Source organism: Dipodomys merriami, unplaced genomic scaffold (genome assembly GCF_024711535.1).
Source record: "Dipodomys merriami isolate MVZ:Mamm:240054 unplaced genomic scaffold, mDipMer1.0.p SCAF_446, whole genome shotgun sequence".
NCBI classification, from domain to species: Eukaryota; Metazoa; Chordata; class Mammalia; order Rodentia; family Heteromyidae; genus Dipodomys; species Dipodomys merriami.
Window position 1 is genome coordinate 257,132 of NW_027206009.1, and position 14,453 is coordinate 271,584.

Here is a 14,453-nt window from a genome sequence, read left to right on the forward strand (position 1 = left end):
AACCAAGAGTTTGAGGCCCTGAGTTCAAGTCCCAGTGTGTGTGTGCATGTGCGCACACACACACACATACACACAGTGGACTGTTACTGCTACTTTACACATTTCTGAATTTGTATACATATGTGTATATATTACTCATAGTTTTTTTTTAAGTCGGTGGTAGGGCTTGAACTCTGGGCCTGGGTGCTCCCTGAGCTCTTAGGCTCAAGGCAAGTGCTCTATCACTTGAGCCACAGCACCACTTCTGGTTTTCTGGTGGTTAATTAGAGATAAGAATCTCACAGACTTTCCTGCCTGGGCTGGCTTCAAACCATGATCCTCAGACCTCAGCCTCCTGAGTAGTAGGATGACAGGTATGAGCCACCGGCACCCGGCTTATAATTTTTTTTTTTAATGATAATCAGTAGAGACAAGGCTGGCCCAGGAGCAGTGCTGTCCATCCATACAAGTAAGTTTGATTAATCGGCAGAGAAAATTTGAGTGGAACTCTGTGGGAACTTAGACAGGGAAGCACTCCGTGGCTTCCCAGCCCATGGTAAGAGACCAACACAGGCCTTCCTTTGGCTAGAACCAAAAGGAAAGTTCCAGCCTATGCTCATGAATGTAGACATAAAAGTCCCCAACAAGGGGCTGGGAAGGTGCTCAGTGGTAGAGTGCTTGCCTTGCATACCTGAGGCCCTGGGTTCAATTCCTCAGTACCACATAAGCAAAAAGAAAAAAAGCCAGAAGTGGCGCTGTGGCTCAAGTGGTAGAGTGCTAGCCTTGGGCTGAAGAGCTGAGGGACAGCGCCCAGGCCCAGAGTTCAGGCCCCACGACTAATGAAAAAGGAAAGAAAAGAAAGATTGGGGGCTATGGTGGGGGAAAAGCCCACCTGTAATCCTAACTATTTGGGAGGCAGTGGTAGCAAGACAGCAACCCAAGACTGGCCCAAGCCAAAGTATGAGACCCTATCTGAAGAGCAAAGTAAGAAAAAACAATGAACAAGGCAGAGCTCAAGTGGCCCTGAGCTCAAGCCAAAAAGAAAAAAGCCCGAAAGAAATTTTGATCAGTAAGAAAACAAAACAAGGCTAGTCAATGGCACAAACCTGTCACAATGGCTAATTTGAAGACAAAGACAAAGAGTATGGTAATTCAAAGCCAGCCTAGCCAAAAAGTTAACAAGATTCCATCTCAACAAACAAGGTAGGTGTAGTGAATTATGCTTGCAATGTCAGCTATGCAGGAAGTGTGGGTAAGAGGCCTGTAGTCCAAAGCCAATCCAGGAAAAAGAGGGCAAAAAGCAAGACACTATATGAAAAATAACAACCTAAAGCAAAAAAGGCTGAAGGCTTAGCTTTTGAGCACTTGCTAGTAAATGTAAGACCCTGAGTTCCAATCCCAGAATAATTAAAAAAAAAAAAAAAAAAGGAGAGACAGATGATAGACTGACAGATGATAGATAGATAGATAGACAGACAGACAGACAGACAGACAGACAGACAGACAGACAGACAGACAGACAGACAGACAGATAGATAGATAGATAGATAGATAGATAGATTGACAGATGATAGAAACATACATACATTCTGTGGGTATACTCAATATACACACACCTGGAGAGGACTTGTACTGCGAGTACAAGTGGGAAGCAGTCCAGCCCTGACAAACAGTTGAGCAGCATCTACAAGAGCAGACTCTGAAAGTGCACCCAAGCATATATGTGCAGAGGACTATGATCCATCGGCATGGTCCTTCCCCATGAAAATGCCCAACCCCAGGACACAGAGAGTGGTGGGCCCGAGAGTATACTATATGGTTCCAATGATCTCAAGTCCAAAACTGAAGAGAGCTGGGTCTCAGCAGTCAGGTGGGCAGGCTGGCAGGAGCCCTCAGCACACAGGTGGGGAAGTCAAGCATTATCAACTCCAGCGATCTCCTCTGCAGCCTTTCCAGGCTTGGCTGCCCTCCCCACAGTCCCAGGCTCCCAAAGCACTTCCGCCTTCCTCTTCGGCACAGCACTGGCACATTGTGTTTTACCTCCCACCTCCCACAACCTGCTGCTGAGAGCTATGCCCACTTAAGTCTCTGTGACCCTCACCCCCCAGGCCCAGCACAAAACCTACTGGCAGCACTGCAACCACAGGTCATTCATTAACTAACCCTGAATCGACTCCTCTACCAGTCTTTCACCCGTCCTTACCAAGGCCCCCTGTTCTTTCTCCCTCCCCCACCTCCTAGCGTCTCCCCAAACACTCCTCTCATGTAAACACAGGAAGAAGTGTGTGGGGCTTGGGCCCTACCATCTGCTGGGTGTTCTACAAGAAGAGAGAAAAGGTAGACCAAAAATGTCCAGGTAACTTAATATGAAACATTACTGAGGCAAAATACGAAAGTATTCTTAATTTCCAAATAAATACTGAAAAAAAAAAAGAGGGGAGAAGACAGAGCCATTAATAGGCTGGAGGCCCACAGGACAGCGACCACCTTCCAGGGAAGGAACATACTGTGTCCCTTCATCCCAGAAACCCTGAGGAGTAAAGATCTGGACCCCAGCATTGAGAGCGCAACTAGAGTCCAGGCGTTGTGGTTCACACATGTAATCCTAACTACTCAGGAGGCTGAGATCTGAGGATCATGGTCCAAAACCAGCCAGGCCAGGAAAGTCTGTGAGACTCTTATCTCCACTGAACTACAAAAAGCCAGACAGAAGTGGAGCTCAAATGGTAGAGCACTAGCCTTAAGCACAGAAGTTCAGGAACAGGGGGCTGGGAAGGTAGCTCAGTGGTAGAGCGCTTGCCTTGCATGCATGAGGCCCTGGGTTCGATTCCTCAGCACCACATAAGCAAAAAAAAAAAAAAAAAAAAAAAAAGTTCAGGAACAGTGCCCAGGCCCAGAGTTCAAGCCCTAGGACAAGGAGAAAAAAAAAAGTGTATCTGGAATGTGGACTCCAGCAGAGCACGGCTCAGGTGCCAGCTCCACCTCCCACTGCCAGGGCTTCGGTCCGCCAGGGTTCCGTATTAATAAGTAACACGAAGGAAGGGCGGTTTATTAACCTCAAAACACCAAGGGTCTCATCTCAGTGTTAGCCACATTCAGATATGCTGTTTACTCAGTAAATACTCACTGAGAATCAACTGCACCCTGGGCACCGTGCCACACCTGGGGAGCACCACCATTGAAAGGTAGGGCCCTTCTCAAGTGACGTAGGTAAGCCTCCATCCTCCATGATGTTCTCAAAGATGGGGAAATTCCAACGTTTCACCTTGTCTGACATCATGCCACAAAGACAAAGCTGGAGCTGGACTTCAATCCGAAAGAGAAGCTGGAGCAAGTGGGTCTGCTCTCAGGAGTGTTGGAAAGTCCTGACACCCACGTCTCAGCCCAAACCAATTACCATCCACTTCTGAGGGCAGCACATATCAACAGGTGGCTGATAAGTAACTTTATTTGTATTTTTTTTTCTTTTTGGTGATACAAGAGTACAAACTCAGGGCTTGCTAGACAGGTGCGCTACCACTTAAGTCATGCCCCCAGCCCTTTAGGCTCTGGTTATTTATGAGATAGGGTCTCACTTTTTGCCCAAGACAGCCTGGACCACATTCATCCTAATTATATTTCCTATGTATCTAGGATAGCCAACACAGCACCACGCCCCTCTTTTACTACAGAGATAGAGGTCGTGAGAACTTTTTGCCCAAGCTGGTCACAGTCCCCCCAATCTCAGACTCACAGCGGGTCAGATTACAGGCATGAGCCACCATGCCCAGCTTGTTGCATTTTTTTCAATGCTGAGGACTGAGCCCAGGCCTCACACATGCTGGGCAAGGGTCCTATCATTGAACTTCTCCCCTACCATGAACTGCTTAAAACACCCCAGAAACTCTACTGTGCAGATCTTTGCTCCTTAGCCAACAGATGGATTCCTTCTTAAACACCTCATTTCTTTCTTTTTTTTTTTTTTTTTGTTTGGGTCCGGTCGTGGGGTCTGAACTCTGGGCCTGGGCGCTGTCCCTCAGCTCTTCAGCTCAAGGCTAGCTAGCACTCTACCACTTGAGCCACAGCGCCACTTCTGGCTTTTATTTTCTCTGCTTATGTGGTGCTGAGGTCGAACCCAGGGCCTCATGCATGCAAGGCAAGCACTCTACCACTGAGCCACTTTCCCAGCCCCATACCTCATTTCTTTAACTGATGCTTTAATCTGTATGAATTTAGGATAACTCCTTTCCAGCAGTTTCCATGAGCAGCAAGCTATCTTTTAGATTTGTTTTAAGCTACGCCAACACTGCTACCCACTGAGGTGAGGCTAACCTGCAACTCCCACCTGAGCACACAAACTTGTCAAGTATCTCCTCAAATCGCCGCTGTCTTCCCTGCCCCCCAGGCTTTGTTCATGTAACCCAAGTGGCTTCCAAAGGCAACACACAAGTGTGCCAATCCCTTCTACCCCGGCAATCTGGGCCACTTCCTCCTATCTCTCAGCTTCTCTCATATGGCAAATGTCCAGCCACAAAGCGGCTTAAGGAAATCACCTACATCAGCTCCGGGAACATGAGTCCCTAATGCCCCAACAGACAGAACCAAGCCACTAACATCTGCAGATGTTCCAGGACCAATTAGAGCATCAGCCAGGGGTCCAGGATGACTAAGCCCCAGGTCTGGGACATCATGGAGGAGCTCACAGAGGAGCAAGACCCATGTAATGCTTCTAGACTACAGCCAGCTGACAGAAGACAGAACACAGAGCACAGTGGCCTGGTAGGGGCCACCTCTGCCTTGGGAAGGGGTCAGAAAAGGGTGTCAAGCTGTCCTGGTCCTTAAGATCACTGTAAGTGGCAAGGAGACAGGGCAGAGGAATGAGTGCCCCACAGGCAGAGGCCAGTCAGGGCACTGGGTCCAGCAGGTGCCGAGCAGCCAGAGCCAGACTAGAAAGGAGCAAAGATGGCCAGATGTAGAGCACAGAGAGGTGGAGTCCTCTCCATACCCAATTCATATAAACAAGGCCAGAGCCGTGGGGTGAATCCATCAGCCCACTGGCCACTACTGGGCTAGGAATCATCCTCATTCATAGAACAGGCTGGAGCTCACAGCAGGGAGGGGGATGGGGCTTGTGGCAGAGCACTACTGTGGCCTCCGGAGAGGAGCAGTCTGAGCTGGCCAGCAGTCAGGAACAGTGGCCATGACACAGGAAGCATTCAGTGGGACTCTGTCGCAAAGACCACAAGGCCATTATCAGAAATGCAGGTAAAGCCGGCCGAAGTGCACCTAGGCAATCAAGGCAGAAACCAAAGTCATTTCCTTATTATTTGGTCAGTAAATGATTCACAGACAAATATCAAAAGACATTAATACATGGACAACCAATTTTTAATTGTGTGGAGTACTGCTTTTCTCTAAGTAAAAAAGCAGGACACCAAATCCCAGAAGCAGGCTGTGTTGGCTTATCTTTCTACAGCTCTGGGGGTGGCACTCAGGGCCTCATGCGCAGAGCACGGGTCCCAGCCACAAGCTGTACTTTCATATGTTTGGAATTCATGGAAAGTTTGGAAATAAAGAAAAATTACAGTAGAAATAAAACTGGAAAAAAAAGAATTATATCCAAACTGCTTTATCTCTAAAGCAAAGAGAAGCTTTAAGAAAGTTTATATATAGGGGCTGGGAAGGTGGCTCCGTGGTAGAGCGCTTGCCTCGCATGCCTGAGGCCTTGGGTTCGATTCCTCAGCACCACATAAGCAAAAAGAAAAAAGCCGGAAGTGGCGCTGTGGCTCAAGTGGTAGAGCGCTAGCCTTGAGCTGAAGCACTGAGGGACAGCGCCCAGGCCCGGAGTTCAGGCCCCATGACCGGACCAAAAAAAAAAAAAAAAGAAAGAAAGTGTATATACAGGGACTGGGAAGGTGGCTCCGTGGTAGAATGCTTGCCTGGCATGCATGAGGCCCTGGGTTCAATCCCTCAGCACCACATAAGCAGAAAAAGCCGGAAGTAGCACTGTGGCTCAGTGGTAGAGCCCTCGCCTTGAAGAGCTGAGGGACAGCGCCCAGGCCCAGTGCCACGCCGACCCCAGTAGAGTCTGCTTAGCATGGGAAACCATCTATCAGACCATGATAGGGGCCTCGAGACCTATCTCTGAGTTTTGGGACTTCACCGAAGTCTACCTCAGAGAATGGGGCTTTACAGAAACCTATCTCCAAGTTTTGGGACTTCACTGAAGTCTACCTCGGAGAATAGGGCTTCTAAGAGGCCTACTCCTGGGAAAAGGCTGGCAAAAACCCCTGGAAAAGATGTGTTTCTGCCTATCTTTTCCTCATAAGAGTGCCTATTAATCTTTTACTGTTTCTACTGCTCATTGTACTTACTCATTGTCAACGTTCCCTTATTCAAAGCTCTTAAGAGTGTTTGACCACTCCAATATCTGATGAGTGTCTTAAAAATATGACTAACTCACCAGAGTTAAGTGCTACCCTGAAACCCCTCTTATGGAGGCTAGTAGACAAGTTATAAGTAAATATAAAAGTATTGGGGGTTTCACAAAGTCACTCCAGCAGAAGGAATTGTAAGAAATTTACAAAAAGTTGTAGGCACGGCTAGAACAGAAAGAATGTATGGCAATTGCTGAGATAACTACTTAGGAGAAAGAACTTCCTCATTTACTAAGAGACTTGCTAAATCTAAGTCTCCTTGGTCCTTACTATTAAAGAAGGAACAGGAAAGATCTTAATGGGACAGTTAAGGCCTCTATAGAAAAAAGTATAGATCTAGGCCTCCCTGACCTTACTATTAAAGAAGGAACAGGAAAGATCTTAATGGGACAGTTAAGGCCTCTATAGAAAAAAGTAGTGGTTAATTGGTGACAATCATCGAAACCAATTGTATTTCTTAAAAATAGAGGTGAAGCCGGAAACAAGTGCTTATCAGGCGACCAGCTGGTGACCACCCAAGAATGAAGCCCTGCAGCAAGATTATGTAACCTTTTGCCCTTTCCTATGGAGACTTTTTGTTATAAAAGTTTGTTATCCACTGCATTAAATCGCACTCAGCACTCAGCATCCACTCCTAATGTGTGTGAGTTGTCTGTTTGCCATCTCCCCGTCCTATTCCAGGTTCCTCCCCTAGGTATCCTCCGTTGTCCCGACAGAACCCGGTGCGCGGCAGGTGGCGCCCAACGTGGGGCTCAGAGCGGGGCAAGAAGCAGTTTCTTCAGTCAAGGAACCTTGGGAGGTAAGCATCTATCTCTCTCTCTCTCTCTTTTCCTTTCACCTGGAATAGTAGTCAGAAGCTCGTTGGGGTGCTGCAGGCCCCTCAGTTGTGACTGAGAAAGATAACGAGCAAATCATGGGGAGTTCATCTTCTAAGAATAAGGATAGTTTGTCTCTATTTTAAAACATATACTCCACAGTAGCAGTGGGAGAACAAACTAATCCTTGGTTCCCGCAGGAAAAAGGAAACCATTGAAAAAGTGAATGTAAATCTAAGTTCCATAAAGACGGAACTCCTCCTTCGAGAGGAAACAAAAAAACGGAAAAAGGGAACCATTGAAAAAGTGAATGTAAATCTAAGTTCCATAAAGACGGAACTCCTCCTTTGAGAGGAAACAAAAAAAAAAAATGGAAAAAGGAAACCACTGAAAAAGTGAATGTAAATCTAAGTTCCATAAAGAGGGAACTCCTCCTTTGAGAGGAAACAAAAAACGGACAGAGGGGCAACCAGCCCCTCCCCAAGAGAATAAGAAACAGTTAGATCATTTGATACAATTTTCATATTTCAGGAATGGTGAAAGCCTGCAGGTGTGGTCTTGGGGCTGGCGGAGAGTCTTGGCGGACGCGTTATAAGACTGCCAGCGGGGCCAGTGGGAGACGTCCCCTGGACCCCTGGGTGGGGCTGTCCTCGAGATCGGGTAGAGGGGGTTCGAGTCCCCCCGATTGGCCGATTCTCTCTGGTTGGAAGCCCTTCTGGACAGACTGTCTGACCAGCAGTCTGACGCGCTTGCTGTCTGTCTTGAGTGTGCGTATATGTCTTCTATTAACTCTAATTTGAATCTTAGGCACACAGCCCTGGGGCTGGTGGATGAGGGGCTTACTGATCCCGTAGACCAGAGGAAGAGTGCGCATTTCCCACTTAATTGCCCCTTCCACCCTTTTAGAATTCCAGGAGTGCCCGGACCAGATCGCCCACCTCCCCAGAGAAAGCGTGACCAAGTGCGCGTACATTACCAACCCCCGTATGCAGCAGTGTGTGTGTGGTGTGTGTGTGTGTGTAATTTTAACTTCTTTTTCTTTCTTATCTCGGTTTTATTAATTTGGACACTCCTTGTCCCAGAGATGGGGCAAGGACAAAGTAAGCTTACTCCTCTCAACTTCCTGCTCAGTCATTTCAAAGAGGTAAAAGAGAGGGGGTATAATTTGAGTATAATTGAAAATCTCAGAAGAATCTAAAAAGAAAAATTCTCTAGAATAAATAGAGGGGGTTCTAGTCCCCTGGTAAGTGGTGAGATGTCACCCCATTCACTGGGACCTAATTTTGTCTTTGTGGCCACTTGTTTGTCTTGTTTAGTGTGTGTGTTTGTTTTATGTTTTCTGAGGTAGGGAAGATTTGGGTGAGTGTGACAGGCTCACTCTGCAGACTCTGGATTCAGTTTGCTGAATGAGAACAGCACAGAGATTCAAAAGACTAATTAGTGAATTGCCTTGCTAGATAAGCAAGCTCTGGGAAAATGAAGCCCAGCAAAGGTACCTGGTTTAAAAGAAACACTGTCTTAAATTTTTGTTTAAAAACTTTAAATAATGTACGTACAACTGATTTTGATTTTTGCGCGCTTTAAGATCTGTGTGTTTTGTGTGTGTTTGTGAACGTGTTCAAAGATAAAAAATTGTCAGCATGCTGTAACAATTGGGTGAGTTTAAATTTAAAATTCAAAAGGTTATGAGGTTTGGACATTACCAAAAAATTTTAAAAATCTTCACATTGTTTTAAATGGCTTTTTAAAAGGTTCTTTAACTTGTAAATTAGAAAATCTGGTATTTTAAAAACTAATATTTTAAAATGCATAAGACTGTTTATACTGTAATCAAGTTATCTGGCTTAACAATGCATTGGCTGTTTGGTATCTAATTCCCTTGGCTAAAATTTTAGAAATTTAAATGTAAAGGTTAGTTTAACACTGTCAAAGATGTTACCAGTTCTGTCTGTCTAAAACTGTATTATTTCATTTGAGAACCAAGAGAAGAGACGGGGAAAAACTTAGAAACCAACAGAAGACCTATCTTTAGGGGTGAAGGGTGAACAAGCAGAAGTGCAGTTCAGCTGGTCATGCAGTGGGACAGGCCCTGGGAGGAGTCCACGCATGGTGAGGCAAGCTGGCACAAACGCAGTTCATCTAACCCTAAAGAGTCAGATAGAGTGTGTGGCCATTCCATAGGAGGGGCCAAGTGGCCCATCGTTGTTCTGTCTCTTTTCCCTGCAGATAGACACTGAAAACATGATGGTTAAAATGAGTGGTGTGATGATCTGATTAGTACTGGAAAAACTTTCCCTTGGATGTGTTAACATTAAAATTAGGAAGGCCTTAAAAAGAGGGCAAAAAGTTATTTGTATAATGTGGCTTACTTTCAATTATGTTCTACAATTAGGATGTTTTTAAAAGTTATAAAGATGTTAAATCTAGCTTTGTGGTATAGTAAAGGTGACTGTAATTCTTGCATTAAGGAAAATTGTCATTTGAGTTTAAAATTTTTAATGTGTGTCTGTTTTAAAACAAGCAACTAAGAGGCAATGAGTGACACTTGGCCTCAAGATTTCAAGGGATCTTTTCAAAATGCAAATGAAAACTAAAGTATAAAATATTAAAGGTGATTAATAAGAGGTTTAAAAAATAGGGAATGGATTTTTGGATATAAAGTTTAAATGTAAAATCATTCTTGACATTGGCCTCAATGTGCAAAAAAAAAAAAAAAATAGGATTATCAAAATGATTGCTATTCTAGTTTGCTCTTATAGGTTTTTTAAGTTTCCAGCAAGCCCAAAGCAAAGCACAGAGGATTCTTACAGTTTGTCAGATGTAACTTTGACTCTTAATAAGTGTCAGGTAAGTGCATGCTTAAAAGCTACTTCTATGTTGACCACCTTGTTGCTTTTAATTGGAGTAAAATGGCCTTTTATAAGACTCAGTGATCTGCAAACTGGTTCAAAGCCAGCCCGGGCAGAAAAACGTCCCTGAGAGGCTGTCACCTCTGGACTGAAGAGTCAGGGGACAGTACTCAAGCCCCAAGCTGGAGACTCACAGTGGCAGAGTACTAGCCCTGGACTGAAAAGTTAGGGGACAGCATTCAAGCCCCGAGTCTGGGACTCAAAGTGGCAGAGTGCTAGCCTTGAGCTGTAGAGCTGAGGGACAGTGCTCAGGCCCCGAGTTCAAGTCCAACAACCAGCTAAGGAAAATGCCAATGAGGCATTTATCCCAATGTAGAGAAGACACTCCTGGGACAAAAACAATGGTGGAGCATCCAGAGGCCACTGCTTGGATGGCAGAAATGTCAGATCCTAGAGTCATTTGTGCATGGCCCTTCAAAACCGGTCAGAGCCGGGAGGTCATGGGAAGAGTTTATAAGCATGCCTAATGTTCATGACTACCTTGTAAGGGACAAGAACTTGCCAGTCCTCTGTGATAGTAAAAAGCTAATGTTATAAAATGTGGGAGATAGTTTAAATCTTAACCCCTGTATGTACCAAAAGCTCTAATTGGCAGTAACTATTGAGCTGACACCAGCTACGTGAAATTCATCTTCTCAGGAAAAAGTTTATAAACCTGAGAGTGTGTTTCTATTGATATCTGTCTAAAGGCCTGCAAAGGTAACTCAGGCATTGTGTTAGGGTCACTAGAGATCACATTCCTAAGTCATCTAAAAAGATGCTTTTTGCAAACCAGAGTGCTAAACAAGCTACACTGCTATAGCTGGAGAAAATGTCTGTGCAGTTGTCAAAAGTTAAATATTGTTCTTAATGACATCTAACCCTGATAGCCTCTTTGTAAAATAGGCTAAGGTTATAGGTTCTTGGCTAGGTAAGATCAACGCCCCTAAAGTCAGCTTGAAGAAGTTACAGAAGATTGACCTTCGCCCTTCTACCCCCATTTTAAGATCAAGGGTCCAGAGTCAGTTTTGGAAAAATGAGGCGAAATAGATAAAATAATTTTTAATAAGGGCATAAAAAATAGTGTTAACTGCCTTCTGTGTCTATTAAAAAAAAAAATCTGGTTAGTAAAAAAGTTATTTTGGTAAATTGTCCTGGGCTATTGCCTAAATGTTCTTAGAAACCAACGGAGTCACGGCCTGCCAAGCCTATGTATTATTTGCATCCTTAACCAGTCTGTGTAGGAATTTACAGCCCAGCATGAGGTGTGACAGTCCCTTGGAGCCACTGAGAGACCCGGTTGTTGTGGTTGCTGTTGCTGCTGTTGCTGCATACCTTAATGGGTAAAGTTCAACGGCGGCCTGACAGTCACCTGGAGGAACTCCTGCTTGATTCCATCACCTGAATCTGCTTCCTGGTTGAAAGCTGCTAAATCTAAGATCTTGTGGGACATTCTTTTGGGTGATATCCAGAAATCCTCTCTTCCCACAGTGGATATTGGGGACAAGGATATCACTGGCTTGCTTGTCTTAGGCACTTCAGTGCATAGTGACTGGAAATCCACTCTAGGGTCACAGCCTAGTTTGACTCTGATATGGTAATAACCTGAGTGTGTTATCAATAGAGGTAATACTCTTAGCCTTAAAATCTAGCAAGCTTCTGCATCATGGTGGTGCCTTAAGGCTGTTCTAAGATAAAGGTTCCGAAAGCCAAAGGAAAATTGGGCAGTTTTAAACTACAGCCACAAAGATGGTCAAGAGATTGTAAAGAAAGAGGGTGGTAAAGAAAGCCTTGGGAAAGGAATTGTAAAGAAAGAAGTAAAGAAAGCCTTGGAAAGAGAATTGGGGAAATTTGAAAAGTAAGGATTGTCTTTAAGACAAACCTCAGAAAGTTTAAGTATGTCGCAAATGGTATGAGTATGTCTTAAAATTGGAGCTTACAAGGACAGCTGGTATAAAATTGATACACGGAGTCAGGACTGGTGAAAATTAAAAAAAAAAAAAAAAAAAGGGGGCAAATGCCACGCCGACCCCAGTAGAGTCTGCTTAGCATGGGAAACCATCTATCAGACCATGATAGGGGCCTCGAGACCTATCTCTGAGTTTTGGGACTTCACCGAAGTCTACCTCAGAGAATGGGGCTTTACAGAAACCTATCTCCAAGTTTTGGGACTTCACTGAAGTCTACCTCGGAGAATAGGGCTTCTAAGAGGCCTACTCCTGGGAAAAGGCTGGCAAAAACCCCTGGAAAAGATGTGTTTCTGCCTATCTTTTCCTCATAAGAGTGCCTATTAATCTTTTACTGTTTCTACTGCTCATTGTACTTACTCATTGTCAACGTTCCCTTATTCAAAGCTCTTAAGAGTGTTTGACCACTCCAATATCTGATGAGTGTCTTAAAAATATGACTAACTCACCAGAGTTAAGTGCTACCCTGAAACCCCTCTTATGGAGGCTAGTAGACAAGTTATAAGTAAATATAAAAGTATTGGGGGTTTCACAAAGTCACTCCAGCAGAAGGAATTGTAAGAAATTTACAAAAAGTTGTAGGCACGGCTAGAACAGAAAGAATGTATGGCAATTGCTGAGATAACTACTTAGGAGAAAGAACTTCCTCATTTACTAAGAGACTTGCTAAATCTAAGTCTCCTTGGTCCTTACTATTAAAGAAGGAACAGGAAAGATCTTAATGGGACAGTTAAGGCCTCTATAGAAAAAAGTATAGATCTAGGCCTCCCTGACCTTACTATTAAAGAAGGAACAGGAAAGATCTTAATGGGACAGTTAAGGCCTCTATAGAAAAAAGTAGTGGTTAATTGGTGACAATCATCGAAACCAATTGTATTTCTTAAAAATAGAGGTGAAGCCGGAAACAAGTGCTTATCAGGCGACCAGCTGGTGACCGCCCAAGAATGAAGCCCTGCAGCAAGATTATGTAACCTTTTGCCCTTTCCTATGGAGACTTTTTGTTATAAAAGTTTGTTATCCACTGCATTAAATCGCACTCAGCACTCAGCATCCACTCCTAATGTGTGTGAGTTGTCTGTTTGCCATCTCCCCGTCCTATTCCAGGTTCCTCCCCTAGGTATCCTCCGTTGTCCCGACAGAACCCGGTCCGCGGCAGCCCAGAGTTCAGGGCCCATAACTAACAATAAATAAATAAATAAGGGACTGGGAAGGTGGCTCAGTGGTAGAGCGCTTGCCTTGCATGCCTGAGGCCCTGGGTTCAATTCCTCAGCACCACATAAGCAAAAAGAAAAAAGCCGGAAGTGGCGCTGTGGCTCAAGTGGTAAAGCGCTAGCCTTGAGCTGAAGAGCTGAGGGACAGCACCCAGGCCCAGAGTTCAGGCCCCACGACCGGATCCCCCCCCAAAAAATTAAATAAATAAATAAATAAATAAATAAGGCAGTGTATATACAAGTCAAAAAGCCTATCATCAAAACCAAAAGCCCCACAGCAGAACAGGGCCACTTTCCAGGCTCAGCATGGTATACAGTGGGCAACCATGAAGGGCGGGGGTGGGGGGGAGGAGAGGAGTGGGGGAGCAGCTTGCACTGCTGGGTCTAAAGCTCTCAAGATCCACACAATAATGAACTTCAAAGGAAAATGTTCAGCTTGTAAAGGGTCACTGTTTTCACACTCATCATTCAAGATCATTTACTGACGCCTGCCCTGGTCCAGCGGCTCCGGGTCCTAGAAGAGCATGAGTACCCGCAGGAGGGCTCAGGGAGGGGCTAGGCATGAGGGGGGGGTGGGTGTTCAGAGAAGGCTTCACTTCATAAAGGACAAACAGGAATTTGCCAGAGGCAAGAGACTGGGCAAAAGTGCCGAAACCAGGCGGAGGCCAGAGATAAGGGCCAAATGGATGCAGAATGTCCGGATGACACACCAGGGAAACTGGACTCTATTCTGCCTTCAGTGCAGCTCCGTGTAGGACAATACAAGCTAGCCACCGATCCTCTGAAAAAGGGAGGCAGGAAAATACACTGAGATCAAAGGGCCTCACTGGTCATAAAAACCTCCTCTCTTCTTGAGTGCCTGGCCTAGGGAAAGCTCCTGCAGGCCTGCACAGGCTCTCAGCTGCAGAGCGCCTGGTAGAGTCCACGCTGGAAATAAATATCCTTTCCACCCATCTCAGGTTGCTACAGAAGCTAATGTTCACTTAACTGGATACATCCATTGTGGCCGATGCTCAATTTCTTCTGCTTTAAAATAACCTCGAAGCTGAGCTTTGGTGGCTCACACCTGACATCCTAGCTACCGAGGAGGCTGCAGGAGGCCAAGATCTGAGGATCAAGGTTCTAAGCCAGCCCAGGCAGGAAAGTCCATGAGAATCTTACTTCAATGAACCACCAA

General features: G+C 45.2%; 1 protein-coding gene across 2 annotated transcripts in view; it reads right to left on the bottom strand.

Moving 5' to 3' along the window:
* LOC138808181 (TBC1 domain family member 14) overlaps nucleotides 1-14,453 on the bottom strand; it is an 87,336-nt gene that overhangs the window by 56,763 nt on the left and 16,120 nt on the right. The window lies entirely within an intron of this gene.